The sequence below is a fragment of the Stegodyphus dumicola genome, chromosome 6, assembly GCF_044657685.1.
Source record: "Stegodyphus dumicola isolate Sdum_Otavi_A_Nest chromosome 6, ASM4465768v1".
Lineage (NCBI taxonomy): Eukaryota > Metazoa > Arthropoda > Arachnida > Araneae > Eresidae > Stegodyphus > Stegodyphus dumicola.
Window position 1 is genome coordinate 47,028,999 of NC_140773.1, and position 14,431 is coordinate 47,043,429.

At 31.6% G+C, this 14,431-nt stretch overlaps 1 non-coding gene across 1 annotated transcript; it reads right to left on the reverse strand.

The window, feature by feature from the left end:
* Positions 1–5,317: 5,317 nt before the first annotated feature.
* On the reverse strand, positions 5,318–5,389 carry TRNAK-CUU (transfer RNA lysine (anticodon CUU)). Its single transcript has one exon. It is a non-coding gene; the product is annotated as a tRNA-Lys (tRNA).
* Positions 5,390–14,431: the final 9,042 nt, after the last annotated feature.

Consider the following 14,431-nt stretch of genomic DNA (forward strand, 5'->3'; position numbering starts at 1 on the left):
CCTATACAATAGTTTTAAAATTTTACAAATTTTGTTATAAAAATCATGTTCCACATGATGTCTTTGAGCGAAAAAAAAATTAGTTACAAATAGCGTCACCAGAGGGCATCATATTAATAAATTCTACTTTTAACCACACCTTTACAATAGTTTAAAATTATTATTATTATTATTTTTTTTTTTACGAAAAACATGTTCCACATGCTGCCAATCATTTTCAGCTATCATCTGAAATCGCAAATTTGCGTATTCCACAGCTGATCGAAGTGTGTGCTGGGAATGTTCAGCACGTGCCGTGAAATGCTGGCTTTAAGATCAGGTAAAGTTCTTGGATTATCACGAATTCCAAGATGTTTCAAATATCTCCAAAGCCAAAAATCACATGGATTGGAAGTCTGGGGGATCGAGGAGACCACACATTACAAAAAGGGCCTGCAGTTTTGATAAAGCAATTTTAATAACAAAGCGTGATCTCGTAAACTTATCATCAATACGAGCAAAAAGCACATTAAAAACAGTCTCCGAGAATGTTTCTAGGTTTTATATCAGCTTTGACTTCGGCAAAGATATACATTTTTACTGCAGGTTTACAAAATAAAACGCCCTCTGGTGAAGCTATTTATAGCGAATTTTTTTCTCAGAAAGACATTCTCATCTCCTCATTGAGTTCGCACAAAATTTCATAATTTTCTGATCACTAGTTTCGCCTGTAGGTAGCTTTGAAACAGGGTTCTTTAATTATAAATACCCTCTACATAAGAGGTTTTACTCATATTCATTAATGTGCTAAAATGAAACCGTGCTATATGAAAGTTTTCGCAGTTTCTTTATCGTGTAAGAGCGAAACTGTGTTAAAACAAGTATATCTATGTTTATATTAGTATCCTTATGTAAAATATAGAATACTATAGTTGATATATGTATTATTAACGCTAGTTATAAAATGCAAAATGTTCTTATCATAAATTTGTTCGCATTTTAAGGGCATAAATTGCAAAATGGGTTTATATCTACATGTATATTACGTATTCATGACGTATCCAATGTCTTTCTTAACTTTTCCTATTACTTTTAGGCTATCAGGTTATGTAACTTACACAGCATGCATTTAGCTAATAAAATTTCTAACATGTGCTAAACTGCTGGTGATTAGAAATTAGGCTTATGTTCGTTACGTTACGAACAATTTATTTGACTGGACATTTGTTTTATGCTTAGATTAACTATAATATTTTTTGAATTAGTTTAAATTTGAAGGCATTACCGATGCTTACAAAGTGATTACTCTTAATCTTAAAATAATAACAAATTAATGCTCTTTGTTAATGTTAAGCACTTATCAATATCATAAAGCAATTTCATGTTCCCAGTATATGTTCTTTGATTAACGGAGTAAATTCCACTCCCTCTAAATTCTAAGCAACACTGCAATGCATATCCATTATATTAAATTTTGACAGTTTAAGGTATTTGAATTTTTTCTAGAAGGAAAATTTCACCGTACAATTCTTTTGTAAAATATTCAAACGAAGGTTAGGGGATCAGAAATGGCATAAGCTGAACTTCGTTTCTAGGCAAATAAACTTTGCTACGTCACAGATATTAGTGTAAGAATTTTGTCTAAATGTTCTAACTATTCAGCTCTATACCCGCCTTAAGGACTAGTAAATTACATAAGTGAATGAGGACCTGTAAATCATAGCGAAGGAAACACGAACTGACATTCAGGAGACGATTTTGCCAAGTCAGCTGCACATTTACGCATGCACAACTTTACCTTCTCCGATTGGCTACTGCTTAAATCCTGTGGCGCCAGTATGAACTGAATGAATTTATGTCTTAAGCCTGTGATAATAATGGACTAGACGGTGGGAAAGCTTCCTTAATCCTCTCCTATAAGGTTATAACAACGTGCCCACTCACAGAAGCGTTACACATGCGGCTGCCAGATACTGCGGACCCAGCGATTCTTCATCGAGTAGCAGACCGTTCTTAAGAAATTAAAAAACATAATGAAAAAACTAGAGGCACTAAGACAGAACTTATGTCATGCTGATTAATGCTTTCCTGTGTAATGAAAAAGGCATATAGCGAATAGTGTATGCACTGTATATAACATTACTTTGCACACAATGACTGTGATACTGTCCGTAATGACACAAAACGATTATAGTATTGATGAAATAGCAATAACAGCAGTACTGATTGTTATGAGCAAGTAGTAATAAGAATTGGAAATAGTACTGACTGCTACAATAAAACAGAACGACTGTGGTACTGGTACACAATGGCTGTAGCACAGAGACTAGTAATGAATGCACACACAATAATTGTAATGGAACTAGGCAACTAGTTCTAGCATATGTACTGTCGATAGGATTTCTGCACATTGAGTGTAGCAACTTATAATCTATGTCCTAGGTAACACCAATAGTAATCCTATAGGCTCGCCAATAGTGCCAATAGTGCTCTATAACATTGTTCTTCATACAATCTACTTTAGACAATGTAAAATGTATTTAATGAATAATATTGAATGTATTAAATTTAACGTATTGTACCCAGTGAATATAGCATTCTGTATTCTGTGTTTAAAAAGTACTGCAACATTAAATTTTGTTATGAAGAATTTTGAGTAGGTTTGTACTGTGCTTTGTATAATATTCAGCCATTTCGTATAACTTGTGTTATGTGTTTAATTTGTTTTTGTTGCAATTAATGTATTATGCGTGTTAGATGTCCATTTGAATTTATTAAATGCTAATGTCAATGGCTATGCATAATGTAAATTTAACAAACTCTCGATGCGGCCCATGTAGGTCACCAGGGAATGCTGCTGCTTTAGATATTTGCAGTTTCCGGACGACAGCCGATCTGCCTATGCAAGCAGCCCGGGTGTCCGGACTTGCTCTTCCCTGTTCACCGTCTTATAAGGTCTCTACAGGGATCAAATCAAGAAATTTAACAGAGTAATTCATACTTCAATATTTCAGATCTTCATGCACTTCTAAAATGCCCTTTGTTGATTCTAATACTTCATTATTTTTTAATGTATCTCTTATCGAACATGTACAGCGCAGAAAACTTCCATTGCTCATAATTCCTCCCCAAAGCATAATATGGAAACAGACCGATGTTACGGTTGTGTTGTGAGTCTTGCTGTTTGTGGCTTCGTGAAATACACTTTGTAAATGTATTTAGAATCAGATACGCAGCTGCACCTAACTAATCAATGAAGAGAATCCAAAACCATTGTTGTAGGCTTCAGCTCTATGTTTCCTGCAACAGTATGGGCGCACGTTATTTTATTGTGAAGTCAGTGATGCACAAACCATTAGCTTTCGATCTGATAAATAATAAAGGTTTTTCTATGAAAATCTTTTATATAAAGAGTGCAAAATGAAGAAGTTCCCAGCTCCAGCTGGAAACCCTAACCTTATCAATTAAATCTTGTTGGAATGAGTAATTACAGACCGGTTTGACTGTGACATTGTTTCAGTGTCCTATAACAGTTTTAGAATCTTCAAATTGTTATAACAGGGGAGAGAGACTGACTACCTTAATATCCAACAATCCTGATGCTCCATAGCTGTCTACTGTTCTTCAAATTCTGATAAGTAACCACCTCAGAGGTTCTTTCGAATGATATTTGGGCATCATAGAATTTTAAATTTTGACTTCAAAGATTATCGAATATATTTTGATTCGATACGCATTGAAACCAAACCGTGAATCATTTCAATTTATGGGAAATATATTTTGAATAAAACACTTGGGATATCCTGCATTCATGAAACTGAACCGGATAATGACATGTAATAAGTTTTCCTTTGCCCATTCGATGAAAAAATAAATCCTATCGATTGATTTAAACATCACTTTGCAAAATGTAAATGAATTCAGTATAAACGGATTTCGCATGGCAATAAATGACTCAAATATTAATTGGAATGAAGTTTAGCGCCTGTACATCTAAAAAAGAATTGGTGTTTCTTCCAAAAGAAAAAATCATTGGAGAAGGCTCCTACGGCTATCAGTTTGTACAGTATATTATGTTTGTCGAAGAAGGAAATTTGAAAAATGTGTATTGCCCTCGTCGGAATTGGAACTCCTGATCCGATGCTAGCCCGACGTTCTTCCCAATTACACCACGAAAGCCGCAATAAGGGAAAAAAAAAGCTTACAAAGGGAATATAAGCAATAATCCAACAAACTTAAATCTGCCCTGAAATTCAGCTCTGCATGTTAATACAATGATAACCGAAGAACATGAGTGATTTTAAAACGGTTTGAGTAGAATGAAATTAAAGCACATATATTTTAAACTAAGGCTTTCAAGGATTTTCAACGTAGGAAACACCTTTTAATATTTAAATTAACATTTAATTAAATTAATACTAAAGCTTACGTAGATTTTCATTTTTTCGAGGAAAAACCGTTATATTCGCTATGAGAACAATTCCCTTAAAAACAAGGCAAACACTACTCAAAATAATGACGTCTTTAACTTTGAAGTCAACTTATTCCTCCGTAGAGTCTAACAGCTTGCTTTCATATTCATCGCACAGTTTTTGTTGCTACTTATTTTTCATTCATATTAATTATCCTCTTATCACTCTTTAAAAGTTCCGCTTAAAGAAAAGAATCACGAATGTTTTGAGTAATAAATTCATCAACCTCCACAGTTCTTGTATTTTCCTTCTTTTTGCTATTTTTAAATCCTTGAATACTAAGAGAAATTTGTATGAGACCAGATGCTATTTGTTCGGTATCAACAGAATCTTCTTTCTTTACGTTATCAAGGAAAGGAATCGCCTGCGAATTAGCATAAAGTCGTTATCTTTATTCCTGATCTTAGCAGCAAAATTTACTGCATCAAAGTTCATGAATTCCTCCAAAGAAAGCACAAATATTTTTTCTTCCTCAAGTATTAGCCGTAGTAAAAATTTGGTTTGATGCAAGGAAAACTGCGAAACCGATGACCGTCCTTATATATAATCCGGAGTTAACGTAAATGTTCATGATCTAACAGTGTGGGTTTAAAGCTTTTGAGTTTAACTCTTCCATGGACAATCAATTTAGGCATTTACTTCTTTGAACAAATATATAGTAATCTAAACTCTTCAATGATTACAAACATTGCCTGACCAAAAGAAAAATCCTGATTAGAAGTTCGATTCGTAGGAAGTGGTTAGACTTTCTAATGAAAGATGACGTAGAACATTTATTAAGCTCATCCGTTCATTTAAATATAATTATTATTAATAGCTAGAGGCATTACGTTATTTTGAAGCAGGGAGACATGAAAAATGAGCAATGCCCTCGCCGAGACTCGAACCCGGACTTCTCGAATAAGCGCCGAGTGTGCTGACCATTACACCACGAAGGCATGCTATAAGATCCAGTAAAACATTGAAAAATAAATAATAATTGTTTTCAACGAAGTGACATGATTCATATATTCATTAGGCAATCCTAATTTCAAAACATCAATTTATGTATCACAGCTGGTATTAAAGTTAACATTCTAAACTAGGAATGTTAACTTTAATACCAGCTGTGATACATAAATTGAAGTTTAATACCAGTTTTAATACCAGCTGTGATATATAAATTAAAATAATTTTTTATGCTGAAGTAGTAAATAAAGTGCTTGAATTAAAACCTCTCAAACATTTTTATTATTTTGTGCTTTTATGATTCTATTTTGGGATTTAACTGCTTTTAAGACAAATATCTATTCAAAGGGAACTAATTAAAATGCATTATCGTTTTTCTTGCTCGAATCTTATAGATGCCAGACTTTTTCAGTCTCTCTGATTGCTTAAGCCATCTTCAGATTCAATGTAGATACATTTATTTTTATTTCCAGTTACACTTTAATTACGATATAGCAATACTGGATTTTTTTAGTGCTTAAAAGTTTAAAGAATTTTTTCTGAAAGTTTTGAAGTCTTCTGTAATCTTCTTATGAATCTTGCTCACAATCTGATAAATCCTGGTTTATACGCTTAAATAGAAAACGTTTTTTTTCTCATGAAAGTATATAGTTGAACTACAGCTTTTTTAAAAGGGAATAGTATCGTTCAAATGAAGAATTGAGAACCGTTAGTCAGGTAAATATTGTATGAATTAAGACAACAAAGCTGATGTAAATAAAGGTTTGGTTCATGATTAATGAAATAAAGTGAAGTTAAACGCTATCAACGACATTTAGAAAATAAGATTTTGTTACAAACTAAGTGCGAGTTGATATTTGTCACAGAGAACTATGAAGAAGACGCTGTCGAAATAGCTAATAAAATTTTTATCGATTTGGCAATTTTCAGATTGTGTACCTCTCGACTCTGTGTACAATGTAATGTAACCTTTGCAAACAATGTAATGATAAAGAAGGCAGAATTGGGTCTGATGTTGACAATGAAGAAGACATGGGTAAAATCATGTCAGAGATCGGAAAGATCACCTAATGAAGTATGAAGTAGACGAAAAGCATTGAATGCTATCTGAAAACTCGATAAAGAAATCTGGCGACGGAAATCTTTGAATCAATCGTAGAATTTGATATCAGATTACACTGCTCACAACTCTATCGTTTTTTCATCACATTTCCTGCTCTTTCTGTTAAATTAGCGAATTTTCTGGCTTTTAATTTGAACTTTTACTAAGGAAAATATTTCTAAAATGACATTTATTGAATTAATGAACCTTAAATTGCGCAAATTTCATAACCCTCTTCTAGTGATTTTTAATGTCAATATTCTTATTATATTGCATTTGATTTGAATTGTATTAATCTACTGTAGACATTTGCAGAACTTTTCGTAAAGATTTAACCAATGTTTAAACAGTTAATATTTGTATTTATTTTGATTTTATACCAATAAATGATATATTACCCTGTTTATCCATATAATAGTATGCATATTAATTATTATTTTTTTGTCGCATTAAAATTACTAAATTAAAATTAATTAAAATTACATTATAAGAAATAAAAACTTTTCTTCCCTACTTAGGACATTCTCAATATAAAGTGTAAGAAAATTACAAAATGAAATTTACAATAATTAATTAAGTATTAATATACTTAATGTCATTAAAATCAGTTTGGAGATTTTTTTGAGAAGACAGCGCCAAACAAAGGAAAGGCCTTCCAAATACAAACCCCCCTTTCTTTTTTTTTCGAGAACTTTCCAGTTTTTCATATTTTAAGGTTTGAAGCGATGAAGATTGGTTTTAAGTGGTTAACAGCACATAGAGAAGCACAATTTCACTTTTAAATTCCATTGTTATATTTTGAAAGAAATTACCATTCATTTGCTTGAACATGAAATTTTTATTCTGGAGTAACTGCATAATTTTTGCGCTTCATTCTATATATTATGTATAGTCTAGTGCTTCATGACTTGACATAATCTAATTTTATGTAATTTTGTCTACATTTATTAAAGCCTGATTTATGAAATAAAGTGTTCAAATAGTGCAATTGACTCTGATTCGCGAAATAAAGTCGCATTAAACACTGTTATTATTTTTAATTTTCGAAAATCAGTAAAACTATAATTAATATTATGCAGCAAAATTTATCTAAAATTAAAAAAAATTTTTCAATCTATAAAATATGTTTTTTTCTCTCTTGCTTCAGAGATTTAACTGACTGCTCGAATCATGGGCTCGCACCGTAATCTTCGGTTCCGATCCATCGTAACAAACTGAATACCTGAATGAAACCCGTCAGATGACCTTGAATGAAACCCATCAGATGATTTTTGCTGACCTTTTTGGATAAAAACTATATTTACACATTACAGTTTATAAATAAACAACAAACTTTTGCTTTTTAAACATCATGTGCTAACTGAAATATAAGTTTTAACCTTATAACCATCCAAAGGCTTGGCTTTGAAAAGCCTGCATCTCACCCCCCCCCCAAAAAAAAACGCTAAGATAAAAAATATAAATATATTTTCTTTGTCATAATTCAAACACGTCACTACTGTTTTATATTTAAACTTTTTTTATTTTAGAAAACATCCTTGATAGTTTAGAAACACTGCAAGATGCACATGCATCTTATTACTTATAAGTGTTATATATATGGCCTGCGCTGTTGGAAAGTCTTAATTTTCTTGCTCTCTTTTTATTTGGTTTCACAGTTCTGCTAAATGCTTGATGCAAGATACATATGAGCATTATTTCGTATATGTGTTTGATGACGATGGATATGTGTTTGATGACGAAGATAAGACACACATTAATGAGTTTCTATAATCGTGATTTTCTGAGTGTGCCGATGAGTTTTACATATTCTATAATCTGCATACTAGGTCTTATAATCAGTAGAACTTATTTTATGAAGTCCCAGCGATAACGTTTGAAGGAAATTTTCGAGCTCACTGCTCATTCTCCGGCATCTTTGCAGAAGCTTCTGCGAAGTTTGCAGGAAAAAACTGATATGCCACCCCATTATTCACCATGTAAAATTTACATTTGTTTATTTCCAGAAGGATGCTGATAGTACTGAAAGTAAAAGTCATTGTTAGGAAAGAGATTCATTCTTTTATCAGGTATTTCCATATTTTTTTATCTAACATTAATATCAGTACTGTTAAAACATTTATATATTATGAATGCTATTATAAAAGAAACCAGAAATATGAGGGAATATTAAATGGGGTTAAAACAGCGGTAATTAACTATCACAGAATAAAATCGATAAAAATATTACATTTAAAAAATAGAGAAGTATGAAAGAAACTGATGTGCAGGTGCTCAAGTTTTTATCTAAATAATATGCAATATACAGAATCCCACGGTGATTAAAGCAGCTTTTTAAAAAATATTTCCATTGGCTATAAAAAAATGGGGTAAACAAATGTTTTGTTTAAAAAACTTATAACGCTGTTTTTCAGGGATTTTTTTAATCTCCACAGCTATTAAAAAGAACGGTAGAGACAAAATTTTTATTGTATTCTCCATCATGGACAACATAGTCTACATGCTGTTCTTTGTTGTAGGAGAAGCGATTGGTATGCTTAAAACGCTATGTAACACAAAAGTTTGATCGAAACCCAAAAGGTTTTGGTCAAACACATTTCTGTAGTGCACAAAACATCGTTCAAGGTGTACTAGTTTCATCTCATCATTACTTAAACCTTCTGTTGTAGGGTAATCTGCATGAACGTCTGAAAAAAATATTGATTTGCACTAATATGTTTCTAGAATACTCACAGAAGTTGTATATAGATCAAAGGAATAAGCATTTACTCACGAGACAAGGGTCAAGCTCACGCTCATTCAGAGTTGACCCACTGACCGATTTCCTACGCGATCTCTGTTACGGTGATCAATATCTTCTCATCACTCAGGTTCTGATGATTAACATCCACATTTAAGAGCTATAGAATACTCATTAAGGATTCTTACTCATATGAAAGAAAAAGAGGGAAAATAAATTTAAAAAAATGTTCATTGTTTTGGTATCGATACTGATTAATAGTTAAGAGCCATGCGTTATTAACTGGTACTAAGTTGGGGAAAATCTCGAGATGACTCGGGATCTCTACAATTGTTGCTATCAGAATCTACCAATAAGTGTGTTTACATTAAAATGATGAAACGAGCTTTAGAGTGAATTTAATATCTCTTTTGGTTTGTTATTTATCTTTACGTAAGTTAAAAAATAAAAACATCTTAGTTCATTTTTCAATTCTGCGACACTGCGAAAAAAAAAAGTAGGGATAGTTCTAAGTCTTCCGTTCTACAGGGCTAATTGACGAAATTCAATTTGCGTTCTCCATGTCTCGAAAGCGCGACTTAGGATATGTATTAAATTTATACATAGCGTTATTCTAATATAGGTATTTTGACACACACTTAGTGATTCTCGGACAAAATCGGACTTAGTGAATTAGTGATTCTGAAATACCATTCCAATTTTTTTCCATATTTTGATTCTACGACTCAAATTATGCCAAACTGCCAAGTTTTGTTAAAAGCGCACGAGTAGTTTAAAAAAAATTAGCTCTCAAAATTTCAGGTTCTCAATGTTAATAAATAAAATTCGCCCAATTTTTTCTATTTATTTTTTAAATTTGTATTTGTAAATAATTTTTATAAAATTTTCGAAAAAATAATTGCATTATAATCTATAAAATTTTTACCATCACCTTAAAGTAGATGTATTTTTAAGCATACTTGCAAAAAAATTACAGTTTTTTATTCAAAATTTCCTAAGATATACGTGAATTTACATTTTGGTGCCTTTTGAAATTTGGCGTCTTTTTTATAAGGGATAATAACGAAAATGAGGTTTACGCCCTTTGTTAAAATTACCTGAAAGAATGAACGATGGAACCTTTTTTCCGTTCGTGCATCAATGAAAAAAAAAGTGAAATTAAGTATTTCTCCAAGTAAATTGTGCTTGGCGCAAACGGAAACAAAAAAAAAAAAAAAAAAAAAAAAAAAAAGAGCGAAGATAAATTTTTGAATTTCTCCGTGAATTTAGCACCAAATTTTACAAAATTTAATATTTAAGCATAATTTGAGTCATAGAATCGAAATATTTAAAAATTTGGCATGTCGTTTCTGGAAAAGTCCTATTTTGTGTCAGAATACCTATATTAGAACAGTGCTATATATAAATCTAATATATATCGAAAGTCGCGGTTTCGAGACATGAAAGCCGCAGTTTGAATTTCGTTAATCGGCCCAGTAGAACGGGAGCTATAGAACAGTCCCCCTTTTTTTTAGTCCAAAGGATCTTTATCGACTACTGTTTTCGATTTGCGATTTTGCGTTGAATCGTTATAAATGTCCGTTTCACTTTTCAAACTGTTGCCACCTAATGTTAGAGTCCTGCATTATAATTAAAGAAATTAAATAATGAAAAATCTGCATAAATGCATGTATATTTCTCGCATTGTGATAAAAAACAACGGTAAATATAGCCATTGAATTTTGAATGACGTAATCCTCCTACGAATATGGGCATGTGGAAGACCAAATTTGGAATTAGTTTTATTATCGATTTCATATTATGTAAAACTTTAGCGAATTTTTGAGTAACAAACTCAACGATTTAAAAGCGAGCAATGGCAAGGCTCTACGGGGAGGGGGAAACCTTTTTATCTTTAGTGCGCGGAACTGTGTATCGGAAAGTCTAAAGATATGCTCTTTTTAAAATTATTTTGCAACATTGCTACTGAACTGAATTTTATGGTTTAAGTTAAAAGAACATGATATTCAATAAATAAAGGTAACACACAAAATGTTAAGAAAACGCCCCTTTGGACGTAATTTAATTTTAAAAAATCTGAAACCTTTTAGATTTTTTTTCCTGCAGTGTACATACATAAATGTATTACGTTTCAGCGGAAAAAAAATTCTGTTTCATTGGCATTTTGCTTTTTAATCGCAAAAGTAATCTTACGCTAAATGGCTTTTGCCATTAAAAGTGAATCGTCTTTTCTCCAGTTAGCTTTTTGCATGTAATTGCAATATTGAGAGGATAATTATATATTAATCCGAGACACACGATTGCATTTTGATTTGTAATGCGTACTGAAAAATAAAAATTGTATTTATTGAGAAATGCTATTTTTTAAAAGGATCAAAATTAGGTTTCAGAAAAATGTGGGAAAAAAAACTTACTTTTAAGGGAAAATAGTTTGAAGAGTAATAATGGCGCATCCAGCATAATTTTTTTGCCTCGTATTGCGATTAAAGTTTAGCTGTGTTGTAATTAGCAAGAGAATAAATTCTAAAATATACAAATTTATTACCTAGTTGAATAATTATTGTGTAAGAAAGACTAAATATTTCGGTAATCGATTTCAGAAAAATATTAATTTTCTTTTGAGGAAAAATTTAATCATGTCACAGCGGTTTATGAAATTACCTTCTATCTTTAATACTGTGTATTCTGCAGTCCATACCAAGAATAAAATACTAAGAGTGTAGAAACATAAGACTTCAACTCTCGATGAGTTATTCTTTCAATTTACAAAGAGCTTGAAATATTTTAGAAGTGCATTAAGAAGTTCTTCTATTAAAAACGTTAGCTTCTTCTTCTTTGAGCAATAGATTGCAGTTCTAAATTCTATCAGACAAAGTTATTAAAAAATTTAATATGTCTCATTTTACTGTAATCAAAAACAAAATTTCGGGAAACCTTGAAACAGATAAAAGTACCATACATTGCGAAAATCGGAACGTCTAAAGCAATTAAAAGTGGAAGAAAACAAAAATCGCAGACGGTTTTCAAAAAGCAGGATATCAAAATCTATATACTCAGGAAGAAACATTAGAAGATGAACGTCAGCTGCACAGCTGGCAACAAAGAGAAAGCTCTCATGCGTAGCAATAACGTAGAAGAAACCAAATAGCGGCTATTGATGAATACTGTTAATAACTTACCATACAAAGGTGCCTTTGGAAGTCATGAATTGATCATTGATTAATATTTTTAGGAAATATGTTATTGATGCTTAGTAGTGAACTATCGGAATAATAGCAAGCCAGTTTCAAAGTTAAAATCAATCAAAATTCTTTGATTGGCAATGGTTTTCCAAAAAAGGCACTCTCTAAAGAGAAATAAAAGATATCTTTCTTGTTTTGTACACTGTTTTATAAAACAGCTGTATGCTAATTTTTAGAAATGCTGTAACATGCTTTACATAAAACATCTACCTATCTAAAGTTTACCCTTCTCTTTTAAAGAAAAATATATCATTCCAAAGTTTCATTTTATTTAATCCGAACTAGTGTATTCTTATTAGTTTTTGGAAACTAATCTGCTTTCATGTGTTATTTCTAAATCCCTATCGTTCAGTTTTTGCATGACACGGTATTTCTCAGTAACCTCAATTGTCTGTTTTTATGGAATGCTATTTCTTTGGAACCATCTAAAAGAAATTGATTCATTAGTTGATTCGATTTAAAATTAGTTTCGTAAACCATATAAAACTATCAATTATTTGGATAATAAAATACCACTTGTTGGCTAATTTCACCAGTTTTTCATTTTATTTGGGGAAAAAAATATCACAACGTCTGTGTTGTTCTTATAGCTTAATATTTTTCTCTTTCATAGGGGTAAAATGTAATGCTGTCCTCATGTAGATGGTACTATTACTGCACCGCTTTTATCTGATATGTTAAGATTTCTCGAAACCTGCTTAGCGGAATACTTTCCTCAATGGCTGACAATCATCAGGAGATGGGGAAAGTCTGTAATCATTTCACAGTCTTATCATCAAGAATATTGTCCAATATCTTCATTCTTAACAAAAGAAATCACTGAAACATACTATAGTAGTATGCTATACTGTGCTGAGGTATAGTTTGAAACTTATATTTAGAAAACAATCAATAAATACTTAAGAAAGAGAGAAACAAAGGGTGGAATAGAAGAAATATCTCCTCCGTTTTTGTGGTGTTTTAAGCATATGTTGATTAAAGGGGATATTTTAACATGTAACCTAAACTTATACAGATTTTTCAATCATATTTACATGATGCGATTATGGTTAAAACTGACACTTTCAGTAGCGCATGTCAGAAAAGACATCTGGAGAAGTTGTTGTCAACCATGCATGGAGCATGCTTTGGTAAAAAATGATATTTACCAATTTAAAGGAAAATTAAAAAGATAACTATTTTGGACTTTTTCTCACGCGAAGACTGACTTCAGGTACGCCTACACAATATACTCTTTCAGTCTGTATAATCTTCCACAAATTCCAATCACTAGTCCAAAATACTCACCTCGATGTTTAAAAGGGGAATTTATTGCTCTGTGATTAACTGTACTTAACTAGTCTATGAAAATATGAGTGATATGAATTTTCAGAAGCGAAGTATCTTCGCATCGTGATGGATAGTCCTCATTTTAGTGCTGCACATAGCTCTCGAAGGATTATGGTTTGCATGCTGAACCATTTGCAACCTGTCTTAAGAACTGGATTTCTATCTAAGAATTTTAGATTATAGCACCGTCAATTATGTTAATATCTTTATACAATTTATTATCTCCATTTTGAAAGCGTAAGTGCATTATTAACTTTATTTTTGATCTTCGATCCTATAAACCTTTTGTTTGGTAGAAGATTCATGATCCTCAATGCACATAGCTGTTGCATGACCCTAAAAATCCTCTTTCTGAAAATTACTTCTCTAAGTTTGGTTATACTGATAGCCATTAAGAGAATTTAAAATTTCAAAATTAAATTTCTTTTGTATAAATTTGAATTACAAGACCTCATTCAAATATTGTTTCGGAATAAGGAGATAACCTGGTCATGAATTCCAAATGCTCTGAGATAGAGAGAAATGAAAAGACAATACAGGGTTTTAAATTTAAAAGTGAAGAAAACATCATAGAAACAGTTCTACGGTTATTATTATTATTTCAAGTAGATTTTTGTGA